Source organism: Rhinoderma darwinii, chromosome 12, assembly GCF_050947455.1.
Source record: "Rhinoderma darwinii isolate aRhiDar2 chromosome 12, aRhiDar2.hap1, whole genome shotgun sequence".
In the NCBI taxonomy this organism is placed as follows: domain Eukaryota; kingdom Metazoa; phylum Chordata; class Amphibia; order Anura; family Rhinodermatidae; genus Rhinoderma; species Rhinoderma darwinii.
The window spans coordinates 24,488,933-24,513,563 of NC_134698.1; positions in this window are offsets into that span (position 1 = coordinate 24,488,933).

The following is a 24,631-nucleotide window of genomic DNA, read 5'->3' on the forward strand; positions in this document are numbered from 1 at the left end:
AAGCCTCACCAAACCTGCGCCACTATTTGGTGCGGTTTTGCTGGCGGAATTCCCTGCGGCTCCCGGGATAAGCTGTGTAGTTTTACTCTGCATATCCGCCTAGTGTGTCCCTTATGATGTCGCTCCTGGAGCTGCTGCCGCTCTCTAAATAGGCCGTTGGTCCAGTAGAATTTGGAATTATTTTTTTTTGTGAACCAGCTTAAAAAAATACAAAACTTTTGTGTTAGGGCCTGTTCACATCACTGTTCGCTTCCGCTCCGGGGTTCCGTCTGAGGTTTCTGTCGGGTGAACCCCGCAACGGAAAGTGAAAGTGACAGCACAGCTTCCGTTTCAGTCACCATTGATCTCAATGGTGACGGAAACATCGCTAATGGTTTCCGTTCGTCACCATTCCGGCTGGTTTTCGGACGGAATTAATAGCGCAGTCGACTGCGCTAATGGTGATGGAAACGGAAGCTGTGCTATCACTTTCCGTTGCGGGGTTCACCCGACAGAAACCTCAGAAGGAACCCCGGAGCGGAAGCGAACGGTGATGTGAACAGGCCCTAACACAAAAGTTTTGTATTTTTTTAAGCTGGTTCACAAAAAAAAATAATTCCAAATTCTACTGGACCAACTGCCTATTTAGAGAGCGGCAGCAGCTCCAGGAGCGACATCATAAGGGACACACTAGGCGGATATGCTGAGTAAAACTACACAGCTTATCCCGGGAGCCGCAGGGAATTCCGCCAGCAAAACCGCACCAAATAGTGGCGCAGGTTTCGTGAGGCGTGTCCGCTGCGGGAATCCTGCAGGGAAAAAAAAGTTTAGACTTGCCCCGGCCGTAGTCCTGGTGACGCATCTCTCTCTTCTGAACGTAGCCCCGCCTCCTGGGATGACGCTGTAGACCATGTGACCGCTGCAGCAGTCACATGGGATGAAACGTCATGACAGGAGGCGGGGCTGCGCTAAGAATAGAGGATCGCGTCACCAGGACTACGGCCGGGGCAAGTCTAAACTTTTTTATAAATTTAAAAAAGTGCCTTTTTTTTTTTTTCTCATTTGTGATTTTTGCGGCAGAACCGCAGCATTTCTGCAACAGAGGAGCAGCGATCCCACAGAATACATTGACATGCGACTGCAGTCACACTGCAGGTCCATTATTTTTGCAGCGTGTGGATGAGATTTGTTCAAACCTCACCCACTCTGCTGCGACTGTGATACGCTGCGGATTTTACACAATAAAATGTGCTGCATAAAATCCGCAGCGTTCACGCCTAGTGTGTTCCTACCCTAAGGCCGGATTTACACAAGCGTGTGCTTTTTGCGCGCGCAAAAACGTGGCGTTTTGCGCTTGCAAAAGGGTCATAACAGCTCCGTGTGTCAGCAGCGTATGATGCGTGGCTGCGTGATTTTCGCGCAGCCGCCATCATTATGACACTCTGTTTGTATGTTTGTAGCACGTGGTGCTTTTCTGTTTTCATTCATAGTTTATACGGCTGCGGAAGTGCTGGGCGTGATTTTCACGCACCCATTGACTTCAATGGGTGCGTGATGCGCGAACAATGCACAAATATCGGACATGTCGTGAGTTTTACGCAGCGGACTCGAGCTGCGTGAAAATCACTGACAGTCTGCACGGCCCCATAGAGTAACATAGGTCCGTGCGAGGCGCGTGAAAATCACACACGTTTCACGGACGTATTACACGTTCGTCTGAATAATCCCTAACAATAAGGCCCAGTTCCCAGAGTTTTTGGGCCTTGATATTGACTTGGACACTGCGTCAGAATCAGCACCAAACAACTTCCAAAACCGCCCCCCATTGATTTAATCTGAAATCAATGGGAGCCAGTCGCGGAAAAAAGAAAAAGCAGCACGTCCTTTCTTGCCGCGGTTCTGCCTCTGACCTCCCATCGAAATCAATGGGAGGCAGAAAATGCATTTTTCGCTGCGTTTTCTGTCTGCTGTCCTCAATCGCCGCAGGCAAAAAACGCGGCAAGATAGTGTGGGCAGGTCAAAATCTGCCTCAAAATTCGGTGCGCGGTTCCAGGCGGTCGCCGGTGCGCATGCGCGGGAGTTTGCGGGTGCGCGTGATCGGTCGCACGGGCGGCGGTGTTTGACGGCCCCCATGCTACCCAGGGCCGCCATCAAGGGGGTATTAGGGGTACTGATGTGAGAGGCCCGGCCAAACCTAATTGAAAGGGGGGCCCGCAGCTCATGACATTCTTTTGGTGAAAAAAACGGGCCCCATTGCAGGGGCCTGTTTTTTTCTACCAAAGGCAAGTCGCGGCAGTTTGCCGGGCCCCCTTTTCAATTAGGTTTGGCCGGGCCTCTCACATCAGTATCCATAATACCCCCCCTGTTGGCGGCCCTGGGTACCATGATATAGTACTGGACGGAGTACCGTTAACAGGCGGTGCCACGGTAGGGGGGCCCAGAAAATGTAGATGTAGGGGGCCCTGAAATTCCTGATGGCGGCCCTGCTTACACAGCTCAGTCCTGGATCATAAGAGAGCGTAAAACATTTTTCTATTTTTTCACAGTTGTATCCTAGAAAAGACAAAAAATCTGAATTAGCCCAAAAATTCACAAAACCTTCACCACAAGGAGATGAAGACGGAGCAGAAGACGTAGACTTACCGGATCTCGCTTCTGTTCTGCACATCACTGGTTCTCAGCGCTGGAGGAGTCTTCATGACAATTTCAGATGGTTTAGGTGGTAAAGACCACCATGTTGGGGTGACAAAAGATGGTGAATGGGCCCCGAGCGACAGATGGAACTGAACAGGCCTCTTTCTCTCCCGGGGGTTCGGGGCCCTGATGGTAAATGGGCCCCGAGTGTCAGATGAATTAAAATGCCCACTTTCTCTTCCGGGGGTTTGAGGCCCTGGTGGTAACGGTAACCCCCGAAAGGTCCTCCATCTCCACATCCTCTGGAAGTTTGCGTCCGCGAACTTCCTTTTTGTCTTTCTTATCCTCCATATCCTCCATCTCTATATCATCAGGAAATTGACGTCCGCCAACCTCCATTTTCTCGTCCTCCTCCAAGTCCTCCATCTCTACATCATCAGGAAATTGACGTCCGCCAACCTCCATTTTCTCTACAATCCTCATCTTGAAAAACATCTTCACTATCCTCCTCTTCATCAAAGACACCTTCATGATGAGAGCCAGCAAGAGAAACCGACACCGTGGTCAATGTGTGACCCCAATTTATAGACTTGATGATGTCATAAGATGTTTACACATCCAGATTAAGAGGTGTAGAGAAAAAGAATCTGCCCGCATTCTAGATGACATCACAAGAAGCGTATCTCAGTGAACCGGTGGCCATATAAAACGTAATATGGTACAAGAATACAGACAGTAGGGTCTCACTACACCCTCTGGGGAAGTTTCTATCACCTCAAAGAATTCTCAAATCAATGTGGTCAATTCCACTGGATTTCTTAAACGTAATCACACCCATAAAACGTACAACACGGGCATTTACATATACAGTAAAAATGAAACAAAACCATTTTTTTCATAAAAAGTGGGTTTTATTTTGTACAAGTGTGAAAAAAAATACACATATGTGGTATCGCCACGATAGTAACGACCAGAGCAATAAAGTTAACATAGTATTTAAACAGCATGGTGAAGACCGTAATAAAAATAAAAAAAATACCCCCCACAAAAAATATAATAAAAGTTAATCAATATATCATATGTACCCAAAAATGGTGCCATTAAAGAAAATAACTTGTCTGGCAAAAAAAAAAGCCCTTATACAGCGATATTGACGAAACAATACAAAAATTACCGCTCTTGGAAAGCGGAGATGCAAAAACAAATTATTTTTAATGTGCAACTAAAATTTATATTCACCAAACCCGGTGAATTGCACAACAAGCAGAGCAGATGAGGCCTCTTTTAGCCTTTAAGGTTAATGGCCAGGAGCGGCGGCGTGATACAGTGATTGAAAGTCTGAATCCTACAAAACAGAGAACGGCAGGGGTCTCTGTCTTAGAGTTCAACTAGATCCGCGTCCTGATAGGCCGTATAAGCCCTAAGTCGACAAAGTCAATAGCGAGCGCAGCATCTAAGTGGTTGACAGAGGGAGGGGGCTTCTTCTATACAATAGCAGGTTATCGCGGGGGTGCCAACGGTTGCGATGGCAACTGGAGGCCTAACAATGGCCTCCTGGTCTGCCATGTACTGAAGCCTATTAGGCCCTGCCAGAATGCAGTATATTATACCAGCTAAGAGGTGATCAGATCCTCAAGTCCCCTAGTGGACCAAAAAACTAAAAAAAATGCTTTAGAAAAATAAATAAACAAAAACTGCCACTCTCTCTTTATAAAGTCATTATTAAAAAAATATATAAAACTATACACAACTGGTATTGCCACATCCATAAATACACAAAAATAATCACATCATTTATCCTGCGCGGTAAACGCTGTAAGAAAAATATAAAAAAAAATTACAGATATTCTGTTTTTGGTCACATCACCTCCAAAACATTGGAATATAAAGCTACCAAAAAAATGTACCCCAAGATGGTACCAATAAAAACTACAGCATGTCCCGCAAAAAAACGCCCTCACAGCTTTGCAGATGGAAAAAGTTATGGCTCTCAGAATATGGCGACTTTATGTAAGTGTTTTTATTGTGAAAAAGAAGTAAAACATAAAAAAAACTATATAAATTTGGAATGGCCGTAATCGCAGTGATCCGCCGAATAAAGTTAATATGTTGTTTATACCACCCGGTGAACGCTGTAAAAAAGACAATGCCCCAATGGCTGTTTTATGATCACCTTGAATCTCGAGAAATTGAATAAAAAAAACATCCTGATATGCAGGCCACAGGGGCTGGCTGGCACATTTTAGCCTGGGGTGCAAGCCCACAGCACTGGACCAAGAGTAGCGGCCCATCCTTAACCTGTTTACCTCCACCTTCGCTATAAAGGCGGCAGAGGAAACTGGGCTTTAAATTGTTAAAAGACGGCAGCTGATTGTGTTTTCATGTTGGGATTGCACACGCAAACTAATCCTGCTTAGGGCCTGTTCACACCTGCGTCAGTGTTTCCGTTGAGCAGCAGAACAACAAAAATATCGTCTGGTTTCAAGTCATGGTGTCCGTGGTCATACCAAAAACAAAAGCGCAGCAGTCTGCGCTATTGTTTCCGGTATTTTTACCCAGATCTGTGATAGAACCTCCAAAGCAGATGTGAATCTGCTCTTACCTGCATATTGTTTCTGAATACTTCCGCCACACAATGATCATATAGTGAATAATATTACCATACTGTTACTGAATAAAAACACTGAACAAAACCAGGGGCGTAACTAGGAAAGATTGGGCCCCATAGCAAACTTTTGACTGGGCCCCCCCCCCCCCCTGAGTGTCACACAACCCCCCCTTGTAGATAGTGCCTTTTTTACAGCCCCCCCTGTAGATAACGCCATACAGCCCCCACTGTAGGGAACGCCATACAGCCCCCCTGTAGATAGCGCCATACATCCCCCTGTAGATAACGCCATACAGCCCCCCTGTAGATAACGCCATACAGCCCCCCTGTAGATAACGCCATACAGTCCCCCTGTAGATAACGCCATACAGCCCCCCTGTAGATAACGCCATACAGTCCCCCTGTAGAGAACACCATACAGCCCCCTGTAGGTAACGCCATACAGCCCCCCCTGTAGATAACGCCATACAGCCCCCCCTGTAGATAACGCCATACAGCCCCCCTGTAGATAACACCATACAGCCCCCCTGTAGATAACGCCATACAGCCCCCTGTAGATAACACCATACAGCCCCCCTGTAGATAACGCCATACAGCCCCCCTGTAGATAACGCCATACAGTCCCCCTGTAGATAACGCCATACAGCCCCCCTGTAGATAACGCCATACAGTCCCCCTGTAGAGAACACCATACAGCCCCCTGTAGGTAACGCCATACAGCCCCCCTGTAGATAACGCCATACAGCCCCCTGTAGATAACGCCATACAGCCCCCTGTAGATAACACCATACAGCCCCCCTGTAGATAACGCCATACAGCCCCCCTGTAGATAACACCATACAGCCCCCCTGTAGATAACGCCATACAGCCCCCCTGTAGATAACGCCATACAGTCCCCCTGTAGATAACGCCATACAGCCCCCCTGTAGATAACGCCATACAGCCCCCCCTGTAGATAACGCCATACAGCCCCCTGTAGATAACGCAATAGAGCCCCCCTGTAGAGAACGCCATACAGCCCCCTGTAGGTAACGCCATACAGCCCCCCCCTGTAGGTAACGCTACACGGCCCCACTGTAGGTAACGCTATACAGCCCCCCACTTTAGGTAATGCCATACAGCTCCCCCCCTTGTAGGTAAGGCCATACAGCCCACCTCCTTATAGGTAACGCCATACAGCCCCCCAATGTAGGTAACACCATACAGCCCCCCCTGTAGGTAACGCCATACAGCCCCCCCTGTAGGTAACGCCATACAGCCCCCCCTGTAGGTAACGCCATACAGCCCCAAACCCCCAAAAATATCTGACCTATAGTGTGTCCTACAAAATACATGTATCCCCTATCCATAGGATAGGGGATACATGTGTGATCGCTGGCAGCGATAGGGAGAACGGGGGACCGAAAGTCCCCCAAGTTCTCCATGACTAACCTCAGACTTCAGGAGTCTGCGCAGCTCAATAGAAATGAAAGGAGCGCTGGTCACGCATGCGCACAAGCGCGACCGGCGCTCCATTCATTTCTACGGAGCTGCCGACACAGACCCCGGAAGTCCGAGGTTTGTGATGGAGAACTTCAGGGGACTTTCGGTCCCCCGTTCTCCCTATGGCTGCAAGCGATCACACATGTATCCCATATCCTGTGGATAGGGGATACATGTCTTTTGTAGGAACAACCCCTTTAATGGCAGAGCGGGGAGATACTTCCCTGCTCTGCCATAGTGTTTAGTGGCGTCGCGCTGTAGTAGCCATAGCGGCAGCTAGCGGAGCCTCCAGCCATAGTGGGGGCCCGTACCGGCGGGCGACACGGGCCCCCTCATGCCGCGGGCCCCGTAGCAGCCGCTACGGCCGCTACGGCGGTAGTTAAGCCACTGCATAAAGTCATAGATGCCGGTCCTACACAGGGGCTCTGTGTAGGACCGGTATAAGTAATTACAGCACAGTGACATCCAGTGACGATATAGGGGTAGATACCAGTCCTATACAGGAGCCCTACAGACCATATAAGTGATTACAGTACAATGACCATATAGTGGTAGACACCGGTTCTACACAGGGGCTCTACAGGCAATATAAGTGATTAAAGTATAGTGACATCCAGTGACCATATAGTGGTAAATACTGTTCCTACACAGGTCTGTAGACCATATACAGCACAGTGACATCCAGTGACTCAGAGGTGATGTCTTCTCAGATTAGATTTGTTCATTTTACCTTTTCTTCTCCATCCTGACCAGAGCGCTATGACGACTTCTTCTAGCCACGATCGCCTCTGCAGAATTTAAAATACAGACAAGTTGGTTTCCTGCTTTTCTAGCATTCATCCCACCTATGCCGCATCCTCTAAACAAACTCATCACCCACAGTGCCCCAGATAGTAATAATGATACCCACTTTGTGCCCCACACAATAATAGTGCCCCCTTTGTGCAATCATATAGTAAACGTGCCTCCTTTATGCCCCCCATACAGTAATGCTGCCATTAACAGGCCCCCTTCTCCTCCAGGCCCAGTTGTGATTGTAGTGGTTGCTACCAGACCCAGATGGGAAAGGGACCCCCGATAACAGTGGGCTGATATTTTTATCCTCTGACAGGAGACCCTGTGGGGATGGTGGCCCTAGGCATTTGCCCAGTTTGACCCCCTCCTAACACCAGCCCAGTAGAAAAGTGTTCTAACAGACGTCACAGGTGTAGCGCAGCCATGGGGGTGGTCATGAGAATGATGGGGTCCTAAAAATCTACTGGTGGACCTGCCCAGGCCAGCTCACCCCTCGCAGGCCAGAGGGGAACATTACATTAGTTTCATGAGGTCATTATGAAGGCCCTAATATTTGGGAACCAGGTAGGGGAGGGCCCGACCACATCTGCCCGAAGCGAGGGCACCCGGTTTATACTAGCACAATATTTTCCCAGCAACGTTTTCTAAACTGTAAAGAAGGAAAGGATCTAAAAAGAAGCAGAGCGTGTCAGAAAAGAGGGATAAGAAAGGACACCATCTATCAGTGAAACACCTGCCCCATAATACCTGGCTTGTTCATACAGAATTGCATCCTATCTTGCCACACATCTATGTATTATATATATTATTAAAGGCCCCCTAATAAAGGCCCCCTGGTCAGCCATCTTTGTACTCCTTTGAAGCCCTGCCAGAATGATGCATGTTATGGCAGCCTGGGGGCCTCTTGCAGGGCTTTAAAGGAGACTGTCAGTATAGCGATATACTGCAATACATTAGTATTGCAGTATATCATGTAAGCGATCCAATGATCGCTGGTTTAAGTCCTCTAGGGGGACTAATAAGAAAAAAAAACAGTTAAAGTTTTTCTTAAGGTTCCAAAAAAAAATGTTTAAAGTTCAAAAACCCCTTTTTCCCATTTTTATTCCATAAAGCAATGTTAAAAAAAAAATTAACGTTAACATAACTAGTGTCGCCGCGTCCATAAAAGTCTGAACTATCATAATATAGCGTTATTTAACTCGCTTGGTGAAAGCTGTAAAAAAAAACTATATATATATATATAGAAAATGTAAAAAGCAAATTGCTGGTTCGTGGCTTAGCGCGCAGCGAGAGCGGTCGCATGTTCTAGGAGCTCCGCAGTGAACCCGCGCCAATGTTATCCTGCAGACATCCTGAGGCTTCCTAAGGCTTTAAAAATACCGTCCAAACGATCTAGACGGTCGAGGGTGACTACCGGAGCCAGTATGAGCCCCACCAGAGGTCAGTCGGCCGCGGAGAAGCTGCAAGGCTTTGCACGGGGTGAGGGGCAAGATGGCGGCCGCCCTCCTCTGCCTCAGCGCTCTAAAGGAGGAGAAGCATGCTAAAACACGATTTTACGCCTGACACGCAGGCTACCGGAAATTACTTATAATGGGGCAAAAGTCTCTATATTCCCTGACCTCGGCTGACTTGCAAAAGAGACGTGCGACATTTCTTGCTGTTAAGAGGCGCCTGAGAGATCTGGGTATTCCATACTCCATGTCATATCCAGCTAGGTTGCGAATTGTGGATGGAGAAAGATCCGTTTTTTTTCAACTCCCCGCAGGATGCTGATGAATGGGTGAGAAACAAGCGCCCACCTCGACGGAACTAATTCTGCCTGATAACACAGATGGAGTTTCGTGTAAGGATGACTGATGATGTTGGGCTATTCTGAATCACCGGACTTCCATGACTAATCGTAGGATTTCGGGAACATTCCATTCTGATGGTGATCTGGACTGGGTCTGACAGAGATCGGTTAGACCTACTGCCTGGCTAGTGCGACTTTTTGTGTCCTTGGATTTGTGGGGCGCCATACCTGAGGAGGCTGCCGCACGTCCCCTTAATGGTGGAAGCTTAACTAAGTTGCTGTTTGGCCCCCGTATACTTAAATGCCACGTTTTTGGGCACGCTCCGGCAATGTAACATGCATCTACATGCATTGTCGGTATTGTTCTACTATTTACAATCTGTTCTTTTGGGTTCTAGGTTGGAATGTGCCTTGGGTGCGGGCAGTTATGATACTACTCATGTACAAATGTAAACGCATAAGGGATGCACCGAATAATTATCAGCTGCTTCTGAGAAAGGCGGGATTGTTGATGTATATCAGGCATTGTGGATCTCTCCTACATGTGAGAAGTATATTTTATGAATGTCTTCTTTAACTGTAATGTCGTGAAATGTGAGGGGTATGGGCAGCCCGCAGAAGAGAGTAATATTGTATGGTTATATTCGCAAAGTTAACCCTCATATATTGTGCCTCCAGGAGACGCATTTAACACCTGCTAAAATGAAAACTGTTCTTAGGCCCTGGGTCCAGTGGTCTAGCCACTCATATCACACATCGTACTCGAGGGACGTTTCCATTTTGGTACACAAATCTGTGAGATGGGAAGCTATCCATACTAAAACCGATAGTGAGGGCAGATATGTATTTGTGTATGCTCTCATAGAAAATGTTCCTTATGTTTTATTGGGCATGTACATTCCTCCGCCAGCATCTTTACAGATTTTGCATATGGCGGCTACCTTTGCTGCAACATATCCGACCGCTAAAGTGTTGGCCATGGGAGATTTTAACATAGTTGTGAACTCCAGTCTGGATAGGTTTAGTGCTGCTTCTGGCAGGACCGAGTACCCCCGCCATATCTGTACTGGGTCTACTGTTTGTTGAGATGGGATGGACGGATCTTTACCGATATAAACACCCAACAACTAAAGTGTATTCCTGTCACTCCCTAGGCAGAAACTCCCTATCCCGCATAGACTATATGGTGATAAATTCTCTCATTGCACCTTTGGTTGAATCTGTCCCTTATAAATGTAGAGCGGCGTTTGATCATTCACCTATGGTGACCAGCTTTAGTCTCCCTGGCCCCTCCTTACCTAGGAGCTGGAAAATACACCCCTTTTGGTTGACCCTGACAGGCCCTCAGGATAGGATCCCTGATTAACTGGAGGTATTTAATATAGAAAATAGCACTTTTGAAAATTCCAGCATTGCATGGGATACTGTGAAGGCCTATCTTAGAGGGTGTCTCCGGTCCACTGTTTCCTATTTAAAAAAGGACTCTTCCAGAATTGAGTCAGAGTTGGAGAAGCAATGCGCAGCTCTAGTAGGGTAAATACACTGCTGATCCCACTGACAGAAATAAAGATTTATGGCTGCAAATTGGGCGGAAATACCTATTACTGCTACAGGAAAAGGCAAATAGGAAGATATTTTTGCGAAGCAATCGTATTTTGAGTTGGGTAACCAGTCCAGCAAACTCTTGGCCCACTTAATCCATCAAAACTCTAAAAGCCCGGCTATTCTCAAAATTCACAGTAACTCTGGGGATTGTTTGACGGACTCCCAAGGAATAGCCGAGGCATTTGTGCAGTTTTACAGGGAGCTATATACCTTTCAATCCAGTTATGATATGTCTGAGTTTCAGTCCTATATGGATGGTATTTCATTCCCAACACTGAGTGTAGAAGGTAGAGCAGCCCTGGAAGCTGATGTGACTGAGGAGAAGATACGGGAATCCTTGAAAGGTATGTCAAAGGGGAAAGCATCGGGTCCTGATGGGAACCCTATAGAGGCATACCACAAATACTCAGACCATCTCATTCCCTCACTATGCGCTATGTTTTCTTATGCCCTTGGTGTGGGGCAATTACCAGATAGCATGTATGATGCCACTATTATTGTCCTGTTAAAACCTGATAAAGACCCTATGGAATGTGGCTCCTATCGTCCGATATCGTTATTACACAATGACTACAAACTACTTACTAAAATTCTGGCAAACAGACTTAATAAAGTCATTTCCCAAGTTATTCATGATGACCAGTCCGGCTTTATGCCAGGGAAGTCTACCTCCGATAACATCCGGAGGGTGCAGATTCTTGCTCAGATAGGGGGTGCTATAAAGGCTGATTGGGCAATGGCGTCTCTGGACGCTGCGAAAGCCTTTGATTCCATTGAATGGGTATACCTGCTGTAGACTTTGGAGAGGTTTGGGTTTGGTCCACAGTTCCTTTGATGGATTTCGCTCCTATACAAGGCGCCGAGGGCACAAATTCTGGTGAATGGTGAACTATCCCCATATTTCAGTTTACAGAGAGGTACTAGGCAGGGATGTCCGTGCTCTCCCCATTGCTTTTCGCTCTTGCTATTGAACCATTATCTATACGTATACGACAACACCCTGCGTACAAAGGGATTTGTTTGGGGGGCAGGGAGGATAGAATTGGCTTATTTGCAGACGACATGGTTCTTTTTACGTCCCAGCCAATTGTGACATTACCCCAGGCGATTACTACTCTGGAGATATTTGGGAGGTTCGCTGGACTCCATATCAACTGGACTAAGTCTTTTTTTATGCCCTTACAGGGGGTGGGATGGCCAGACTCCATACATGGCTTACGGGTGGTTTCCTCATTTAAATACCTAGGTATTATTATCAATCGGGATCATGGGGATGATCATTCCACTAATATATTGCCGCTACTGGAATACGTAAAGGTTACGTTTAGGATCTGGAGCGCTCTTCCCCTAGCAGTGACTGGCAGAATAAACTTAATTAAAATGGTCGTTCTTCCCAAATGTCTTTATGTCCTCGAACACGCAGCGACACCAGTGTTTAAAACATTTTTCAAGCAGATACATGCCTTATTTCCAGCATTTATTTGGGGTTCCAATCGATCTAAGCTCAGTCTCACTACTTTGCAGCGTCCCAAAACATTAGGAGGAGCAGCCTTGCCAGATCTCTACCTCTATTATTTGGCGGGGCAATTAAGATATTTGAAAGTTTGGGTCGCCAACATGACCTTGCCGAATAGGGAACATCATCTGGCGTTTCATCTGCAAATGACCACTCTCTGGCCAGTATTAGAGGGGTCCCTGACTGCAATTCAAAATGTATTGCCCATTCATAGGGTGGCGTCTCAGGTGTGGATGGCTGCGAAAAGCATTTATGGGTACTCTGATGTACAAACTGATATGCCGTTATGGTTTAACCCACTCCTCTCCCAGATGTCAGATGCTTTGTCTCCCTCCTTTTGGATTCAGCACGGGGTATGCACTGTTGCGGATATGTATGAGGATAATATTCTTAAATCGTTTACACAACTGCAGTCTGGCTTTGCAATACCTAGGACTGCCTTTTACAGATACCTACAATTGTGCCATGCTCTCGGGGCCCAGTACCCTTCCTCTGACACGGCATTCTCGCAATTTCCTCTGATAGGAATTTTTAGATCCAAAGGCACCAGAGGTTTGATATCTGCCATATACACATCTCTCATATCGACCAAATTAGCCAGAACACCCCTGCAGGTAAAAGACAAATGGACTACACAGATACCTGACCTTACGGAAGGGGATTGGGACGAGATCCTATCCTCACCACTATTTGTGTCTCCAGCCGCTAACAATAGGATGATACAAATATCCATAATCCATCAAAGTTACCTTACTCCTGTTAGATTACACAAAATGGGTAGATACCCGAGCACGGAATGTCACAGGTGCCGGTACCCTAGGTCAGACTTTTGGCACATGATCTGGGCATGTCCATTTATTTCCTCTTTTTGGGAAGAGGTAGTTGGGGCAGCTACTGGAATTCTGCATATACCAGTCCCAGTTAGTCCACAAGTTTGTTTGTTTGGTATGCTACAGGATGAACATTGGCCTCATTATTTGAAAATATTCCTCCTCCCACTATGGCTAAATGGAAATCACTTGTGAATTCTATCATTCCGTATGAGAGGATAATGTATAGACAGAGATGATGCATTGATAAATTCTATAAGATATGGGAAGCCTGGTGTGACTCTGCGGTGACTCAGTATACCCCACACAGGTATAATGACCTCCGCCGGTCATTGACACACAATTGAAGCTACTGGGTTGTGGATCTACAGTATATAATTCATAAAATAGTGTCTTGATTTGTTTTGTTTTTTGCCTTTGGATACATGTTAAATGTCTGAATACATGTCTGTATTTCTCCTTTATTTGAAATGTTGGTGTGTTATGTCTCACACACATCTCTGCCTTATTTTCTGTATTATGTGCATGGCATGATTGCATTTGTACTACGATTCTTCAATAAAACGAGTTTACAAAAAAAAAAAAGTAAATTGCTGTTTTTTGGTCACCTTAGCGCTCCAAACAAATAGAATAAAAAGTGATCAAAAAGTCGCTTGTACCCCAAAATGGTATCGGTGAAAACTACAGCTCGCCCCGCAAAATGTAAGCCCTCACACCGGTATAGTGACGGAAAAATAAAAAAAAGTTATGGCTCTCAGAATAAGGTGACACAAAACATTATTTTTCTTAGGGGGGATTCACACGAGCGTGTATTCGGTCCGTGCGGGCCGCGTGGTTTTCACGCGCCACGCATCGACCAATACAAGTCTATGGGGCAGTACAGACAGTCCGTGCTTTTTGAGCAGCGTTTGTTCGCTGCGTACAAAACGCGACAGGTTCAATAACTCTGCGTATTTCGCGCATCACGCACCCATTGAAGTCAATGGGTGCGTGAAAACCACGCAGGTTGCACGGAAGCACTTCCGTGCGAACCGACTGAAACAGCGCACCAGCTGTCAAAAGGATGAATGTAAACAGAAAAGCACCACGTGCTTTTCTGTTTCCGAACATCCAAACGGAGTGTCTTTGAGATGAGCGAACCCGGACAAGTGAACCGAACTTCACCGGGTTCGGCCGAACTCGTTTTGGCCGAACCCGGCAAAAAAATGTCCGGTACGCGACGTCAGGACATAGTCACTGTCCAGGGTGCTGAAAGAGTTAAACTGTTTCAGCAACATGGACAGTGACTACCGATTCCAAAAAACATGAACTTGTAAAAAAAAACGAAGTTCTGACTTACCGATAACTCCCGGCTTCTTCCTCCAGTCTAACCTCCCGGGATGACAATTCAGTCCAAGTGACAGCTGCAGCCAATCACAGGCCAAGCACAGGCTGCAGCGGTCACATGGACTGCCGCGTCATTCAGGGAGGTGGGGCCCGATGTCAAGAGAGGCGCGTCACCAAGGACGCGTCACCAAGGCAACGGCCGGGAGGGCAGATCTCGGTAAGTACTTTCTTTTTTTTTTTTTTTTTAACAGGTTGCTGTATATTGTGTTCGGCATTCACTGTCGAGGGTGCTGAAAGTGTTACTGCCGATCAGTTAGCTCTTTCAGCACCTTGGACAGTGACGGGCGTCGACTAGCCTCATCTCTATGATGGCGGCTGCGCGAAAATCACGCAGCCGCGCATCATACACGGATGACACACGCAGCAAATGTCAAATGGTTTTTGCGCGCGCAAAACGCAGCGTTGTTTGCGCGCGCAAAAACGCAACGTCCGTCTGTATCTGCCCTTAGGCAAATAGTTTTATTTTTTCTAAAAGTGGTAAAACATAAAACAAACATAACAATGTGGTATCGCCGTAATCGTATCAACCTGTAGAATAAGGTAAACATGTAGTTTTTTTTACCGCCTGATGGACGCCGTTAAAACAAAACCCCCCAAAAAATGGCGTAATTGCTGTTTTTTTGCCTTTTTCACATTACAAATAATTTTTGATTCAGCTTCCCAGTATATTATGCTGTAGAATAAATGGCGCCATGAAAAACTACAACTTGTCCCGCAAAACACAAGCCCTCATAAGGCTACGTCGACGAAAAAATATAAAAAAAAGTTATGGCTTTTGGAAGGCGGGAAGGAAAAGGCTAAAATGAAAAAACTCAAATTGGCCGTGTACTTAAGGGGTTAAAGTTTATTCAGTATACAGTAAAGATTTCTACAACTTTCTAATATACTTTGTGTTTCATTGTTCGGTCATTTAGAGACTAAAAATCTGTGACAGGACCCATCAGGCCATCGTGGGAACGGGTAAGGTGAGCTTTATTTTTGTTAGTGCACAGGGGGCCTAACTTTTCTATGGTAAAACACAGGGGCCTAACTTATCTATAGTAAAACACAGGGGGCCTAACTTATCTATGGTAAAACACAGGGGCCTAACTTATCTATGGTAAAACACAGGGGGCCTAACTTATCTATGGTAAAACACAGGGGGCCTAACTTATCTATGGTAAAACACTGGGGGCCTAACTTATCTATGGTAAAACACAGGGGCCTAACTTATCTATGGTAAAACACAGGGGCCTAACTTATCTATGGTAAAACACAGGGGGCCTAACTTATCTATGGTAAAACACAGGGGTGCCTAACTTATCTATGGTAAAACACAGGGGGCCTAACTTATCTATGGTAAAACACAGGGGGCCTAACTTATCTATGGTAAAACACAGGGGCCTAACTTATCTATGGTAAAACACAGGGGACCTAACTTATCTATGGTAAAACACAGCGGGCCTAACTTTTTATTTTTGGTGTCTAGTTTCTTCCATTTTACTGCCGCTGCTGCCGAGTAAGTTGCACCGCAAAGGGGTCACTAAGACCATGTTCACACGGTGGATTTTGCTTGGTGGGTCCCGCTGCAAAATCGGCAGCAGAATTATTCCTGCCGTCAACCAAAAGATTCCTACTCCCATTCACTTCAGATCGGGCAGGACGCTTCTTTTGTCCACTAGTTGAAAAAATCAGCTAGCGGTAAAAAGAAGCATCCGCCTCACACTGAAATAGAGATCTGCAGAACATTGCTCTCTCCTCTCTACCTCCTGACAGATACATAGTGATATATTCTGCAGATTATTGCCCAACTGACTTCTCTAGAGATCTGCAGAACATTGCTCCTCTACCTCCTGACAGATACATAGTGATATATTCTGCAGATTATTACACCACTGACTTCTCTAGAGTTCTGCAGAACATTGCTCCTCTAACTCCTGACAGATACATAGTGATATATTCTGCAGATAATTACACAACTGACCTCTCTGGAGATCTGCAGCACATTGCTCCTCTACCTCCTGACAGATACATAGTGATATATTCTGCAGATTATTACACCACTGACTTCTCTAGAGATCTGCAGAACGTTGATCCTCTAACTCCTGACAGATACATAGTGATATATTCTGCAGATTATAACACCACTGACCTCTCTAGAGATCTGCAGAACATCGCTCCTCTAACTCCTGACAGATACATAGTGATATATTCTGCAGATTATTACACCACTGACCTCTCTAGAGATCTGCAGAACATCGCTCCTCTAACTCCTGACAGATACATAGTGATATATTCTGCAGATTATTACACCACTGACCTCTCTAGAGATCTGCAGGACATTGCTCCTCTACCCCTGACAGATACATAGTGATATATTCTGCAGATTATTACACCACTGACCTCTCTAGAGATCTGCAGAACATTGCTCCTCTACCTCCTGACAGATACATAGTGATATATTCTGCAGATTATTACACCACTGACCTCTCTAGAGATCTGCAGAACATCGCTCCTCTAACTCCTGACAGATACATAGTGATATATTCTGCAGATTATTACACCAGTGACCTCTCTAGAGATCTGCAGGACATTGCTCCTCTACCCCTGACAGATACATAGTGATATATTCTGCAGATTATTACACCACTGACTTCTCTAGAGATCTGCAAAACATCGCTCCTCTAACTCCAGACAGATACATAGTGATATATTCTGCAGATTATTACACCACTGACCTCTCCGGAGATCTGCAGAACATTGCTCCTCTACCTCCTGACATACATAGTGATATATTTTGCAGATTATTACACCACTGACCTCTCTAGAGATCTGCAGAACATTGCTCCTCTACCTCCTGACATACATAGTGATATATTCTGCAGATTATTACACCACTGACCTCTCTAGAGATCTGCAGAACATTGCTCCTCTACCTCCTGACAGATACATAGTGATATATTCCGCAGATTATTACACCACTGACCTCTCTAGAGATCTGCAGAACATCGCTCCTCTAACTCCTAAAAGATACATAGTGATATATTCTGCAGATTATTACACCACTGACCTCTCTAGGGATCTGCAGGACATTGCTCCTCTACCCCTGACAGATACATAGTGATATATTCTGCAGATTATTACACCACTGACTTCTCTAGAGATCTGCAGAACATCGCTCCTCTAACTCCTGACAGATACATAGTGATATATTCTGCAGATTATTACACCACTGACCTCTCTAGAGATCTGCAGAACATCGCTCCTCTAACTCCTGACAGATACATAGTGATATATTCTGCAGATTATTACACCACTGACCTCTCTAGAGATCTGCAGGACATTGCTCCTCTACCCCTGACAGATACATAGTGATATATTCTGCAGATTATTACACCACTGACCTTTCTAGGGATCTGCAGAACATTGCTCCTCTACCTCCTGACAGATACATAGTGATATATTCTGCAGATTATTACACCATTGACCTCTCTAGAGATCTGCAGAACATTGCTCCTCCACCTCGTAACATATATATAGTGATATATTCTGCAGATTATTACACCACTGACCTCTCTAGAGATCTGCAGAACATTGCTCCTCTACCTCCTGACAGATACATACTGATATATTGTGCAGATTATTACACCACTGACCTCTCTGGAGATCTGCAGAACATTGCTCCTCTACCTCCTGACAGATACATAGTGATATATTCTGCAGATTATTACACCACTGACCTCTCTAGAGATCTGCAGAACAACATCGCTCCTCTAACTCCTGACAGATACATAGTGATATTTTCTGCAGATTATTACACCACTGACCTCTCTAGAGATCTGCAGAACATTGCTCCTCTACATCCTGACAGATACAAACTGATATATTCTGCAGATTATTACACCACTGACCTCTCTAGAGATCTGCAGAACATTGCTCCTCTACCCCTGACAGATACATAGTGATATATTCTGCAGATTATTACACCACTGACCTCTCTAGAGATCTGCAGAACATTGCTCCTCTACCTCCTGACAGATACATAGTGATATATTCTGCAGATTATTATACCACTGACCTCTCTAGAGATCTGCAGAATATTGCTCCGCTACCTCCTGACAGATACATAGTGATATATTCTGCAGATTATTACACCACTGACCTCTCTATAGATCTGCAGGACATCGCTCCTCTACCTCCTGACAGATACATAGTGATATATTCTGCAGATTATTACACCACTGACCTCTCTATAGATCTGCAGAACATTGCTCCTCTACCTCCTGACAGATACATAGTGATATATTCTGCAGATTACTACACCACTGACCTCTCTGGAGATCTGCAGAACATTACTCCTCTACCTCCTGACAGATACTTAGTGATATATTCTGCAGATTATTACACCACTGACCTCTTTGGAGATCTGCAGAACATCGCTCCTCTACCTCCTGACAGATACATAGTGATATATTCTGCAGATTATTACACCACTGACCTCTCTAGAGATCTGCAGAACATTGCTCCTGTACCTCCTGATAGATACAGAGTGATATATTCTGCAGATTATTACACCACTGACTTCTCTGGAGATCTGCAGAATATTGCTCTGTCCTCTCTACCTGCTGATAGATACTTATTGATATATTCTGCAGATTATTACACCTGACTTTTCCACACCCTTATGATCCCTGTAGATAAAAGGCTCCCTGGATAAATTCCCCAATATATATATGAAAACACTGAAAATTGTAAAGAAAATATATGTTTATTCCAGAATCCAGTAGAATTGCTGTGCGGTTTTCTCCGGCCCTTTAACATGTGATGATCTGTGACATGAAGAAGAGGAGGGTCCTTCTTCACACGTGGATATGGCCGCCAGTCCACCCTTACACAGCTCAGTCCTGGATCATAAGACAGCGTAAAACATTTTTCTATTTTTTCACAGTTGTATCCTAGAAAAGACAAAAAATCTGAATTAGCCCAAAAATTCACAAAACCTTCACCACAAGGATATGAAGACGGAGCAGAAGACGTCGGACTTACCGGATCTCGCTTCTGTTCTGCACATCACTGGTTCTCAGCGCTGGAGGAGTCTTCATGACAATTTCAGATGGTTTAGGTGGTAAAGACCACCATGTTGGGGTGACAAAAGATGGTGAATGGGCCCCGAGCGACAGATGGAACAGAACAGGCCTCTTTCTCTCCCGGGGGTTCGGGGCCCTGATGGTAAATGGGCCCCGAGTGGCAGATGGAATTAAAATGCCCACTTTCTCTTCCGGGGGTTTGAGGCCCTGGTGGTAACGGTAACCCCTGAAAGGTCCTCCATCTCCACATCCTCTGGAAGTTTGCGTCCGCGAACTTCCTTTTTGTCTTTCTTATCCTCCATATCCTCCATCTCTATATCATCTGGAAATTGGCGTCCGCCAACCTCCATTTTCTCATCCTCCTCCACGTCCTCCATCTCTATATCATCGGGAAATTGACGTCCGCCAACCTCCATTTTCTCTACAATCCTCATCTTGAAAAACATCTTCACTATCCTCCTCTTCATCAAAGACACCTTCATGATGAGAGCCAGCAAGAGAAACCGACACCGTGGTCAATGTGTGACCCCAATTTATAGACTTGATGATGTCATAAGATGTTTACACATCCAGATTAAAAAGTGTAGAGAAATAGAATCTGCCCACGTTCTAGATGACATCACAAGAAGCGAATCTCAGTGATCCGGTGGCCATATAAAACGTAATATGGTACAAGAATACAGACAGTAGGGTCACACTACACCCTCTGGGGAAGTTTCTATCATCTCAAAGAATTCTCAAATCAATGTGGTCAATTCCACTGGTTTCTTAAACGTAAACGCACCCATAAAACGTACAACACGGGCATTTACATATACAGTGAAAATTAAACAAAACCATTTTTTTCATAAATATTGATTTTATTTTGTACAAGTGGGAAAAAAAATACACATATGTGGTATCACCACGATCGTAACGACCAGAGCAATAAAGTTAACACATTATTTAAACAGCATGGTGAAGACCGTAAAAAAATAAAAAAAATTCAAAAAACACGGCAAAAGTGTTGTTTTTTTTGAACTTATCCGGCCAAAAAGAAAAAAAATCCCTTATACAGTGATATTGACGACACAATACAAAAATTACCGCTCTTGGAAAGCGGAGATGTAAAAACAAATTATTTTTGTTTAAAAATATTTTTAATGTGCAACTAAAATTTATATTCACCCAACCCGGTGAATTGCACAACAAGCAGAGCAGATGAGGCCTCTTTTAGCCTTTAAGGTTAACGGCCAGGAGCGGCGGCGTGATGCAGTGATTGAAAGTCTGTATCCTACAACGGCAGGGGTCTCTGTCATAGATTTCAACTAGATCCGCATCCTGATAGGCCGTATAAGCCCTAAGTCGACAAAGTCAATAGCGAGCGCAGCATCTAAGTGGTTGACAGAGGGAGGGGGCTTCTTCTATACAATAGCAGGTGATCGCGGGGGTGCCAATGGTTGCTATGGCAACTGGAGGCCTAACAATGGCCTCCTGGTCTGCCATGTACTGAAGCCTATTAGGCCCTGCCAGAATGCAGTATATTATACCAGCTAAGAGGTGATCGGATCCTCAATTCCCCTAGTGGAACATAAAACTAAAAAGAATGCTCTAGAAAATTCAAAAAACAAAAATTGCCACTCTCTCTTTATAAAGTCATTATTAAAAAAATATATAAAACTATACACATCTGGTATTGCCACATCCATAAATACACAAAAATAATCACATAATTTATCCTGCGCGGTAAACGCTGTAAGAAAAATATTTTAAAAGAATACCGATATTCTGTTTTTTGGTCACATCACCTCCAAAACATTGGAATATAAAGCTACCAAAAAAATGTACCCCAAGATGGTGCCAATAAAAACTACAGCATGTCCCGCAAAAAACGCGCCCTCACAGCTCTGTGGATGGAAAAATAAAAAGTTATGGCTCTCAGAATATGGCGACTTTATGTAAGTGTTTTTATTGTGAAAAAGAAGTAAAACATTAAAAAAAACTATATAAATTTGGAATGGCCGTAATCGCAGTTATCCGCCGAATAAAGTTACATGTCGTTTATACCACCCGGTGAACGCTGCAAAAAAGACAATGCCCCAATTGCTGTTTTATGATCACCTTGAATGTCGAGATTTAATAAAAATAATATCCTGATGTGCAGGCCACAGGGGCTGGCTGGCACATTTTAGCCTGGGGTGCAAGCACACAGCACTGGACCAAGAGTAGTGGCCCGTCCTTAACCTGTTTACCTTCACCTTCGCTATAAAGGCGGCAGAGGTAACTGGGCTTTAAATTGTTAAAAGACGGCAGCTGGTTGTGTCTTCATGTTGGGATTGCACACGCAAACTAATCCCGCTTAGGGCCTGTTCACACCTCCGTCAGTGTTTCCGTTGAGCAGCAGAACAACAAAAATATTGTCTGGTTTCAAGTCATGGTGTCCGTGGTCATACGAAAAACAAAAGCGCAGCAGGCTGCGCTATTGTTTCCGGTATTTTTACCCAGATCTGTGATAGAACCTCCAAAGCAGATGTGAATCTGCTCTTACCGGCATATTGTTTCTGAATACTTCCGCCACACAATGATCATATAGTGAATAATATTACCATACTGTTACTGAATAAAAACACTGAACAAAACCAGGGGCGTAACTAGGAAAGATTGGGCCCCATAGCAAACTTTTGACTGGGCCCCCCCCCTCCCCTGAGTGTCACATAACCCCCCCTTGTAGATAGTGCCTTTTTTACAGCCCCCCCTGTAGATAACGCCATACAGCCCCCACTGTAGAGAACGCCATACAGCCCCCCTGTAGATAGCGCCATACATCCCCCTTTAGATAACGCCATACAGCCCCCCTGTAGATAACACCATACAGCCCGCCTGTAGATAACGCCATACAGCCCCCTGTAGATAACGCCATACAGCCCCCCTGTAGATAGCGCCATACATCCCCCTGTAGATAACGCCATACAGCCCCCCTGTAGATAACGCCATACAGCCCCCCCTGTAGATAACGCCATACAGCCCCCACTGTAGAGAACGCCATACAGCCCCCTGTAGATAACGCCATACAGCCCCCCCTGTAGATAACGCCATACAGCCCCCCTGTATATAACGCCATACAGCCCCCCTGTAGATAACGCCATACAGCCCCCACTGTAGAGAACGCCATACAGCCCCCTGTAGGTAAAGCCATACAGCCCCCCCTGTAGGTAACGCTATACAGCCCCACTGTAGGTAACGCTATACAGCCCCACTGTAGGTAACGCTATACAGCCCCCCCTTTAGGTAACGCCATACAGCCCCCCCTTGTAGGTAACGCCATACAGCCCCCCAATGTAGGTAACGCCATACAGCCCCCCTGTAGGTAACGCCATACAGCCCCCCCTGTAGGTAATGCCATACAGCCCACCCCCTTGTAGGTAACGCCATACAGCCCCCCAATGTAGGTAACGCCATACAGCCCCCCCTGTAGGTAACGCCATACTGCCCACCCCCTTGTAGGTAACGCCATACAGCCCCCCAATGTAGGTAACGCCATACAGCCCCCCCTGTAGGTAACGCCATACAGCCCCCCCCTGTAGGTAACGCCATACAGCCCACCCTCTTGTAGGTAACGCCATACAGCCCCCCAATGTAGGTAACGCCATACAGCCCCCCCTGTAGGTAACGCCTTACAGCCCCCCCCCCTGTAGGTAATGCCATACAGCCCCCCCCTGTAGGTAACACCATACAGCCCCCCCTGTAAATAACGCCATACAGCCCCAACCCCCCAAAACTATCTGACCTATAGTGTGTCCTACAAAAGACATGTATCCCCTATCCACAGGATAGGGGATGCATGTGTTATCGCTGGCAGCGATAGGGAGAACGGGGGACCAAAAGTCCCCCAAGTTCTCCGTGACTAACCTCAGACTTCAGGAGTCTACGCAGCTGAATAGAAATTAAAGGAGCGCTGGTCACGCATGCGCACAAGCGCGACCGGCGCTCCATTCATTTCTACGGAGCTGCCGACACAGACCCCGGAAGTCCGAGGTTTGTGATGGAGAACTTCAGGGGACTTTCGGTCCCCCGTTCTCCCTATGGCTGCAAGCGATCACACATGTATCCCCTATCCTGTGGATAGGGGATACATGTCTTTTGTAGGAACAACCCCTTTAATGGCAGAACGGGGAGATACCTCCCTGCTCTGCCATAGTGTTTAGTGGCGTCGCGCTGTAGTAGCCATAGCGGCAGCTAGCAGAGCCTCCGGCCATGGTGGGGCCCCGTACCGGCGTGCGACACGGGCCCCCTCATGCTGCGGGCCCCGTAGCAGCCGCTACGGCCGCTACGGCGGTAGTTACGCCACTGAATATAGTCATAGATGCCGGTCCTACACAGGGGCTCTGTGTAGGACCGGTATAAGTAATTACAGCACAGTGACATCCAGTGACGATATAGGGGTAGATACCAGTCCTATACAGGAGCCCTACAGACCATATAAGTGATTAAAGTACAATGACCATATAGTGGTAGATACCGGTTCTACACAGGGGCTCTACAGACCATATAAGTGATTAAAGTACAGTGACATCCAGTGACCATATAGTGGTAAATACTGGTCCTACACATGAGGTCTGTAGACCATATACAGCACAGTGACATCCAGTGACTCAGAGGTGACGTCTTCTCAGATTAGATTTGTTCATTTTCCCTTTTCTTCTCCATCCTTCCTAGAGCGCTATGACGACTTCTTCTAGCCACGATCGCCTCTGCAGAATTTAAAATACAGACAAGTTGGTTTCCTGCTTTTCTAGCATTCATCCCACCTATGCCCCATCCTCTAAACAAACTCGTCACCCACAGTGCCCCAGATAGTAATAATGATACCCACTTTGTGCCCCACACAATAATAGTGCCCCTTTGTGCAATCATATAGTAAACGTGCCTCCTTTATGCCCCCCATACAGTAATGCTGCC